Source organism: Salvia splendens, chromosome 5 (genome assembly GCF_004379255.2).
Source record: "Salvia splendens isolate huo1 chromosome 5, SspV2, whole genome shotgun sequence".
NCBI lineage: Eukaryota > Viridiplantae > Streptophyta > Magnoliopsida > Lamiales > Lamiaceae > Salvia > Salvia splendens.
Window position 1 is genome coordinate 42,611,012 of NC_056036.1, and position 9,837 is coordinate 42,620,848.

The 9,837-nt window shown below is 39.7% G+C and overlaps 1 long non-coding RNA gene and 1 pseudogene across 1 annotated transcript; both read left to right on the top strand.

The window, feature by feature from the left end:
- The first annotated feature begins 262 nt into the window (after positions 1-262).
- LOC121803542 lies at positions 263-3,565 on the top strand. The gene is made up of 2 exons (XR_006051060.1): positions 263-549; positions 3,079-3,565. It is a non-coding gene; the product is annotated as an uncharacterized LOC121803542 (long non-coding RNA).
- Positions 3,566-6,226: 2,661 nt separating this feature from the next.
- Positions 6,227-8,492, top strand: LOC121801972 (annotated as a pseudogene).
- The last annotated feature ends 1,345 nt before the right edge of the window (positions 8,493-9,837 follow it).

Genomic DNA, 9,837 nt, shown 5'->3' on the forward strand with positions numbered 1-9,837 from the left:
AAAATGAAGATAATAAATATAAAAAGGTGTAAAACCCTTATTCCGAAAAATTCGCATGTCTCGGACCCATATTTCGAAAGGTAAGTGAATTGAATTCCTTATCTTGAAAGATTAGCAAATTTAAACTCATATTCCGAAATTTCTCAAAATTATACTAGTATTCATAATGGATAGGCTCCATGAAAATATGTGATACAAGTAAATGGGCCAGGCCCATTACATATCGTTATATCATATCAATTGTGTTTTGTTTATTCTGTTTTGATAATTGTTCTCAGCTCCATCACTTCTGTACTTATTCTTTGTGGTACTACTAATAGTTATTCTATGTAATATACATCGCATAAACCGGTGAAAGGGGATTCCGTCGAAGATAAGAATGGACGGCCGCCGGAATTGCAACGGTAGAGCCGTTAAAGAAGCGGAAAATCAAAATCCGACGGTGTGCAGGCGGTGCAAAGAGCTGTACACGGCGGTGTCCAATTCCCCTAGCTCTTGCCGATTTCACCCCTCATTCTTCGTCTGCCGCCGCCACGACGATCAAAAGAGGTATATAAATATCTACATCTTATCCTATGATGATTCTCTATTTTCGCTGCAATTGTGAGGAAAACTATTCTAACTGTGGAGATCGAAGTTGACTGAAGCTATATTTGCGATTACTGTAGCTGGTGCAGAGCCATTTCGTATTACCAGTTTTCGATGTGAATTGTGATATTTTATTTATTCACGAGCTATAATTTCCATCTGTATTATCTCATTTATATCGGTTCTGCGTTTTCCATGATTCTGTTAGCAATTGATCTAACTGCCAATAGAAGGAAGAAGAAAATGAGGGAAGGAGATAGGAGAGTGAAGGTTAAAGTAGTTAGAGGTTGTTAAGAGGAGCTGAAAACGCTAAGAACGCGAAGAAACTTTCGAGAAATTGTAAGAGAGAGAGAGACTCCATAACTCGGTGAGATCAATGAGGTGTATCATGTTTGCATAGAGTTTTCATTTGTTGTTATCATCGTGATCATTCCTGTTCAATGTAGTGAGAGTTCCTCTCCTAGTTCTGAAATCCTTGATATCTCATTGTTGGTAGTGCATTAATGTAAGGAAAGTAAGCTTAATAGGTCACTAATTTCCTTCATCACTCCTCCTTTGTATGATATACTCTTTAACTACGACATAATCCTTGCTAAATCGATCAAAAGAAATCATAACTATGAATTAATTATTCAGTTTACGGATCATTTGATTCGATTTCCCTTCTATGGTACATCAAAATGTTGTCATTGCTATCAATATCAATACCTCCTTCTAGAAAACATCATTTCCCTTATGGTGTAATAAGTAAACTACCGTTTTGAATCATCCATGTCTGTGGGATTCCCCCAACACTAGTAGCAATTGCTTTGGTGATTTCTTTGTTTTAATGGCTACATCAGACACATTCATGATTGGAGAATGTTGGACCACAGCTAGTGACCATTGTTCACCACAATAAAATTAATCTTTGATTCTCTCATATTCTTAGGACTGGATGATGTTAAACAAGTGTTGGCATTCCAACCAAGTGTCAATATTGTTAAAATTTGGTAACTCCATGTTCTAGCCCAAGATTTGGTCAAAGTTGGTGTGAATCGTGTGATTATAGTTTGACTGACTTCGTCTTATTGAGTTTCTTTGTGGCAAGTCTGCTCATTATCCTTGATCAGTTTTCTCTTACAAAAGGCTATAAGCAATCCATCAATGCAGTCAAGCTTGTCCAATAATCCTTGCCTTTGTTGAATATGCTTAGAATTAAATAATTGAGAAACAGCAGATACTAGATAATCATGTTAGACCAAACAGCCTGCCAACGTAGAGTCAGGAATTATTCACCACTCACTAGTTTCCTCTTCAATTCACTCTGATGAAAACAGGGAAAAGATGGATGAAGAACCTTGAACTAGAGTTGGAGTATGCAATGGAACTGCCTTATGTGTTAAGATATAACAGGAGAACTCATCCCCAGAAAAACTAGGCTATGAGGAGAGACAGCTTATTTGGTCTATAAACCCCATATCGTTGCTTACAACCGACGTTGGACAAGTTTCCTTGCATAATAACGTCTCTAAATTAAGCTAATCAAGTTAATTATGAATAAATTATTTAATCAACTGATTTGATGGATCTTTCTCTGTTGCACACCCAAAAGGGAAGATACGCATTTCTATCAATTGTCTTTGCTTGGTGAGTTCTGGAATCTGCTGTTCCCTCATATTCTAAAGGGTAGTTTGGTAGGGTAGATAACTAATGTATGTTGGTGTTATATGATCAAAATGATTTAAAATGTGTGTTCTTTTCATGTTTTGTTTATTTATCTTCCCTCCAAACATGCACTAAGAGGCATGAAATGACACGACAAACATAACTTGAACACTCATTTCCTTTTAGACTTCAAATGGAGTATTTTTCCATCAACAGTCTTCCCATGATCAAGTATGTTGTGCTACCGTGTTTAGTGCTTTGATTGCCTTACTGCAGATTCTTTTCAGTTGTTTCATTGACTTGTTATGTGGATGGAGCTGGTTTTTATCACTATGAGAGGACTTTTTAAAGCTCCGTTACATTCTCGACAGTGAAATATGGTCTTAGGAGGGATTGGCCTTAATGAGAATGCACTACCCAGTATCAAATCAGATTAAGGCAGTCGTCATATTTTGTTATCCATGTTTTCTTATTTCTTAAAGGAACAGATTCTGAAATTAGATTAAAGCAGTCGTCGTATTTTATTTTCTTATCCATGCTTTCTTATTTCTTAAAGAATAGATTCTTGGCAGCTGAGTGTTGATTTCTTGATTACCCATCTATTTAGTTTATCACCTTGGGGCTATATTTGAATTGATGGACATGCCCGATTCTGGGCAGCTGAATGTTACATTTTCTAGTACTACAAGTCACAATATTCTCATTGTTGATGTTTGTGTTATTATACCTGAAACTAGTTTATTTTGTCTGTTTCTATAACCACATCAATGATGTCTCTCTCTCTCTCGATATGGTCGGGCTATAGATTCTGTTATTAACAAATATCTCTGTCATGTATTCAAGGTACTACGAACTGGGACCCGATGATCCACCATATGCAGCCAAGTTTTACGATTGTTGTGGAGCAGAAGACCCGGCCGCACCCGGCTGCAACACCAGTTTTCACATATCATACGATGATGAATAAGCACGGCCGGCATCAGTGAAACATGAATCGAAGCAGGTGAGAATGCAGAAAGAGCCTCGTGACTACATAACTTTTCTAGTTGAAGCTGGCATGAAGAAGAATAAATGAGAGAGATAAACATAAGTGGTACACCTCTTTTTATCTGTTTCTGTCCCCACGTTTTCACCTACATGTGTATGCTTGCATTCTTGATTTAGTTATATAGGCTTGAAATTTCAATGTGACATATTGTGGTGCTTGCATTATTTATTTTTCTTCTAGTTATGTGACAACTCATTTCTACCTGTTGGTTTGGATTCTCAGAAACATAACTTTTAGTTGTAAAATAAATAATGATATAATTTAGTCTTCTTCTCTTGTTTATGTCTTTGGGGTTAAATAATTGAGTTAATTGTCTATAAAATCACAAAGTTTGGTCAATTTTTTGTTTAATAGTAACGTAAATGTATATTAATATAACGATGTTAACGACCAAACCAAACGACGTAATTTTAAGCTTAAGAAACCAAAAATAATAGCACAAATATAATCAAATAGGACAATGAGGGCTTTTGAAACATCGTGATTTGTCATTCAAATTTTGAAAAGTGAGATAACTTAGAATTTTATTGACTGCAATAGACCGCCCAGCGTCGGCGCTCGGCTGGGCGGTCGGCTGGGCGCTATTGTGGATGGTCTTAGAGTATTAGACAACATCTCCATCACCTCCTTATCACTTTTAATATCCAAGTGGGTAGCTGTCACAAGATTCACAAAGGTGCGTCTACTCCATGTCTCAATCCCTATTTTATTCAATTCCTCGATTAAATCAAAATACCCAAATCTGTCTGGGTCTAAACCACTTGCCTCTGTCCTTCCACCACCAATATATTTCTGAAATTTACCATTAGGAATGAATTGACCCCCATGATGAATAGAGAGGCCAAATATATCGTCCCTTAACAAATTCCAATTTCAAATTCAGATAACTTATCACAAATATATAAACAGAATTTCATTTATGTTATACTACAACAACTTTATACTAAGGCAATCTCATTTTTGAAAATATAATGAATCTGAAATTTATGAATCTGAAATTTTTGAAACGGGAAATCACTATCAATGCATCTGAATCAATTAATAATCAATCCCTAAAATGAAACGGGAAATTGCCGTCGAATGTTCACGGGAAGTCGACATTTAGAGGCAATTTGAAGTCATGAAAAGTCGACATTTAGAAGAAGGACTTACGCAGTCGGCGGCGCCATCGGATGCAGAGGTCGTCGCCGCCCCGTCACCGCGCGGTCACGCTAGCCGCGAGGTCGTTAGCCGGATGCTGTGGAGAAGAAGTGAATTTGAGTTTTTGTGGGAAGTGAGTTTGGGTGTGATTTTGCCCTAGCGAAATGGGGCTTGAGATTTTGCAATTTTACGTTTAAGTGTTAAGATTAGGGGAAGGGAAATGAAGAAAATTTAAAAGGAAAAAAGTATTTAATGCCTAGTCAGTATCCTAATCATCCGCCACTTCATCACAAAATTTACACGTCAGCATCCGGGTGGCCGGAATACCCGACACGGGAAATCGGCACTCAAATGTAAAGTTCATGACTTTTCATGCAACTTTTAAAGTTTACGGGAAATACCAAACTTTTGGCAAAGTTTACGACTTTTGAAGCAATTTACCCTATTTGTAGCAATTTACCCTATTTGTAAAATAATATGTATAGCAATTAATTCTATTTCTCATATATTTGTAAAGTGTGTGGAGCCCATATCCCATGATAGGAAAGGGAAACGTGTATTTGAATCTATTTTCATTTTTGTGTTGTGCATAATAAATAGGTACTCCTAGTGTATTTGAATTTTACAAAAAAAAATAAAGGTGTCGCTATAGAGCTATTTTTGTTAGTACTATAATTATTAGGTAAAGAAATGGAAGCGACGAATCTACTCCTCTACTCCATCCCGCTATGAATAAAATGTTTCTTTTAGACATTAAATTTTAAAATAATGTTTAAAAAGTAGAAGAGAAAATAAAATAAAGTTATGAAAATAAATTAAATAAGAGATAGTAAAATAAAATATTTTTACTAATATTTTTATTAGTAATATTTATAAAATAATGTTTCTTTTTACTAATATTTTTATTTTATTTTATTGTAAACACAAAAAGAAAATGTAAAATAAAATAAACTGACAGTATGGAGTTTTTTGGCTCACCTTCAGCCGCCGACCAGAGAGAGAATATATATATAGAGAGAAGTAGAGGTTGCTGTGAAATCGGTATACAGACTATACCATTCCAAAATCATCTTTTTTCAGTAACTTCTTCCCCACTTCCATATCTATTTCTCTCTCTACATTTCCCTCCTTTCTCTCTCTACAAACTGTAATTCGCATACAAACACCTTTACAAACTCGCACTCAGATTTATGTTCTCATCTACGGAGACGCAAAATGCCTGCATTTCATTGATTCTCGCTCGTTCCCCACCCAACGAATCACTATCGGACGCAGCTGGCCGTTCCCCACCACTCAGATTTTTGTTTTGCGCCGATCTGATGCGTGATTCTTTTTTTTAAGTAGATCATAGTTCAATCGGCCGAAATGCACCGTTCAATCACCGTTCATTGATCCGGTGTTTTCATTTAGAAATTCAGTTTTGATTTTCGGAATTCTTCCGTCGGAATCCTTAATTTCGAAGTGTTGCGTTTTGATACTCTCTGATTTTCGTAATTGTTCAATTTATTGTCGTGTGATGTGTATGTAACTCTTACGAGACAGGTGAAGTTCATGTTAGCTGGATTATACTTGCTGATTTGTGTGAATGATTGAATTATGCCGTTGGAATCCTTAATTTCGAAATGCTGCGTTTTGATGCTTTCTGATTTTCATAATTATTCAATTTATTGTCGTGTGATGTGTATGTAACTCTTACGAGACAGGTGAAGTTCATGTTAGCTGGATTATACTTGCTGATTTGTGTGAAAATTGATGAACTGTGTTGATCTTGTGTGCTCGATTTTGATATGAAATGAGGTTTGATTTCGTGACAACTCAAGATTGCTGCTGGACTATAGATCTGCTGTATCTGGAGCTCCTGCTAAAGCATCAATGGCAACTACTCGAGTGAGCAAGGCTAGCAGCAGGGGAGCAGCAAAATCCAATGCGGATGCAGCTTCTCCCCTGCAAAGCTCTCGCCTCTCAGCTGATCGCTCCCCGAGATCTGTTCCGTTGAAGCCGGCCGTCGAGCGCCGGTCGCCCAAGCTCACCACCTAGCCTGAAGTAAGTCTTAGTATTTGGTTGTATTTGATGATGGATTTTGACAAGCAATTTGCAATTTTTGGATGCAAATATGAGGCTTCAGCATAAGAAATGAATTTGATGCATCTATCTAGATTGTGAATGAGAAAAACGAGTATTTGTTTGATCAGAATTCTTTGTTAATTCGCAGAAAAAGGTGACTCGTGTTTCGAAACCAGCTGAAGTTCAGCCTGAATTGATTCTAGCTAAGGAAGAGCTTAAGAAGGCTGAGGAGAAGCTAGTTTTGGCTCAGAGTGAAAAGGAGAAGGCTCTTGATGAATTGAAAGAAACCCAGAGATTGGCTGAGGAAGCGAACGAGAAGCTCCGGGATGCCTTGATTGCTCAGAAACGAGCAGAAGAGAATTCTGAGATTGAGAAGTTTCGAGCAGTTGAGATGGAGCAGGCCGGCATTGAAGCTGCTCAGAAAAACGAGGAGGAATGGCGGAGAGAGCTCGAAAAGTTAAGGGACGAGCATGCAGCGGACGTTGCTGCTCTTCTTTCCGCCACTCAGGAAATTCCGAAGGTGAAGGAAGAACTGGCTCAGATAGGTGAGGCAAAAGACCAGGCACTGCAGCGTGTAGACGATGCAACGAAAATAGCAGAGGCTCATGCCCAAAAAGTTGAAGCTCTTTCAGCTGATGTTGGTCCATTTGAAATTTGTGCTCGATTCTAGAGTCGAAACGGTGGTAAGTGCGAAAGAGAGAATTGTATCAGAACTGAAATTGGAGATAGATTCCCTGGAGACACAGCTTGAAAAGGCTGAGATGCTGGAGGAGAAATTGGCAGAAAAAGAGGCTATCTTAGGTCAACTTAATGTTGACCTCAAGGCTGCAAAAAGGGGCGAGTCGTATGCTCGTAGCAGAGTGGATCAGTTGCAAGAAAAAGTTGAGGAATTAGCATCTCAAGCTGAGCAAGCCAAGAGATTGGAGAGATCTGCATCAGAATCACTGGAAACTGTGATAAAACAGCTGGAAGGATATAATGATTCTTTGCATGATACAGAATCACAGATTGGATCGCTTAAGGAAAAGGTGGTCTTGCTGGAAATCTCAATCGAAAGGCAGAAAAGGGATCTAGAGGAGTCGGATATCCTCCTTGACCTCGCGAAAGAAGAAGCTTCGGAAATGGCGAAGAAGGTTGAATCTCTGAGGTCGGAGGTTGAGACTTTGAAAGAAGAAAAAGCTCACTCTTTAAACAACGAGAAGCTTGCAGCTGAAAATGTGCAAACTCTGTTGGAAGAAAAGAACAAACTCATAAACGAGTTGGGAAATTCGAGAGACGAAGAGGAGAAAAGCAAGAGGGCGTTAGAAAGCCTAGCATCGGCATTACATGAAGTTTCTGCAGAAGCAAGAGATGCGAAAGAAAAGCTGTTGTCGTTTCAAGTTGAGCACGAAAACTATGAAACACAAATAGAGGATCTGAAGCTGGTTCTCAAAGAAACAAACGAGAAGTATGAAAGCATGGTTGGTGACGCGAGACAAGAAATTGATGCGCTGACTGGTTCAATCGAACAGTCCAAGCGTGATCACCAGAACTCGAGAGATGAGTGGGAGCAGAGGGAGCTTCATTTGATGAACTCTATCAAGAAATCTGAAGAGGAGAAATCATGTGTTGAAAGTGAAATCAACAGGCTGGTCAATCTGCTAAAAATGGCTGAGGAAGAAGCTTGTGCAACACGAGAAGAGGAGGGACGTTGGAGAAGTTCGTTTAAAGAAGCTGAGTCGGAAGCCATTTACCTAAAGGGAGTCCTTAGTGAAGCAAAGGCTGAGAGCATGAGACTGAAAGAGGGTCTGATGGAAAGGGAAAACGAACTGCAGAACGTTCTTCAGGAAAATGACGAGCTGCGGAAAAGAGAAGCTTCTTCTCTAAAGAAGATCGAGGAGTTATCTAAATGATGGTTCCGCGAATTTTTGATGTTAGCAAATGCTGGTAGAGAATGAAGATTATGACACAAAGAATTTACGTGGTTCGATTTACTGAAGTAAATCTACGTCCACGGGAAAAAGGGAGGGCAAGATTGTATTGCTTGATCTGTTTTCTACAGCTTACAAATACAAACTTGCTATTTGCTATATGGTGTTTTATCTCTAGAGAGCTTAACCTTCTCATATCAGATCTAAGTTCTATTTATATCTTGGACTAAGATCGTGGCTTGCATCACCACCCTAAGTCGTGGATGTCGTGTAGGTCATGGCCTAAGATCGTGGATGTAGCGTAGGTCATGGCCTACGATCGTGGCCTGAGTTGACACCACGTGGTAGTGGGTGTGTTGGACATCCTGTATGGGTCCACTAACTCCTTGTTCGGTCGAATACTGAGACCGAACTGCTTTGGTTGCCGATCTGAGAGTAGAGCTTGATGCCGACCTGAGAGCAGAGCTTGATTGGTTGGCTTTTACCGAGCTGTAGGCTGAGGCCGAACTCTTTGGTAATGCCGAACTCATACTCCTGCTTTGGTTGCCGACCTGAGAGCAGAGCTTGATAGGTTGGCTTTTACCGAGCTGTAGGCTGAGGCCGAACTCTTTGGTAATGCCGAACTCATACTCTTCCTTGGGCTGATGGGCCGTCATTGCTGTTGGGCTTGTTTAGTACGCACCCCATCACTACCCCCCCCGAAAAGCGAAGTGAATCACTTCGGCGAAGCGAGTCACTTCGGCATTCTGGAAAAGGGTACGGGGGAGGCTGAAGTCAGGGGACGTGCCCTGCGCGTGACTGCATTAAATGCGGCATTAAATGCGACAGTAAAATCCGGCCGTCGAATCCTGAAAAGGTGGGATATGAAACGGTGCGATGATTTGAAATCTTTTCCAAATCTGATAAATACCGCCTTTCTTCATCATTTGAACACCTTTGCTATTGGCTTCTTCTGCACTCTCTATCTTTTGCGTGAAAAATTTCCTTCCGCTTTCAAAAATTTCCTCAGGATTTCTTCAAACTTTCAAAGAGTAAGAACCATGTCTGCTTCTTCTTCGTCTGAGTCTGGTAGCGGTAGAAAAGGGGGTAAGGGGTCTTCTAGCCGGAAAGAATCCGGGGAGAAGACCGTAGAGTATTTTCACAGTATCTTGAGCAAGGATACTGTGATATCCCTTTACGAAAAATACTCTTTTCCTGGGGGGAAGGCGGTGGTTCCCGACGATGATCATAGGGCTAACGACCCGCCGGAGGGTTATGCCACCGTTTACGAAGCCTGCTTAGAATGCGGGCTTCGTTTCCCTCTTCCCCCACCTTTTGTAGAGCTTCTTGATTTTTTTCAACTCCCTTTAGGTCAGGTGACTCCGAATTCTTGGAGGCACTTGTCGGCTTTTGCTGCCGAACTCCGTAGGTTAGATAAGGATCTGTCTCTGCGGGCAATCC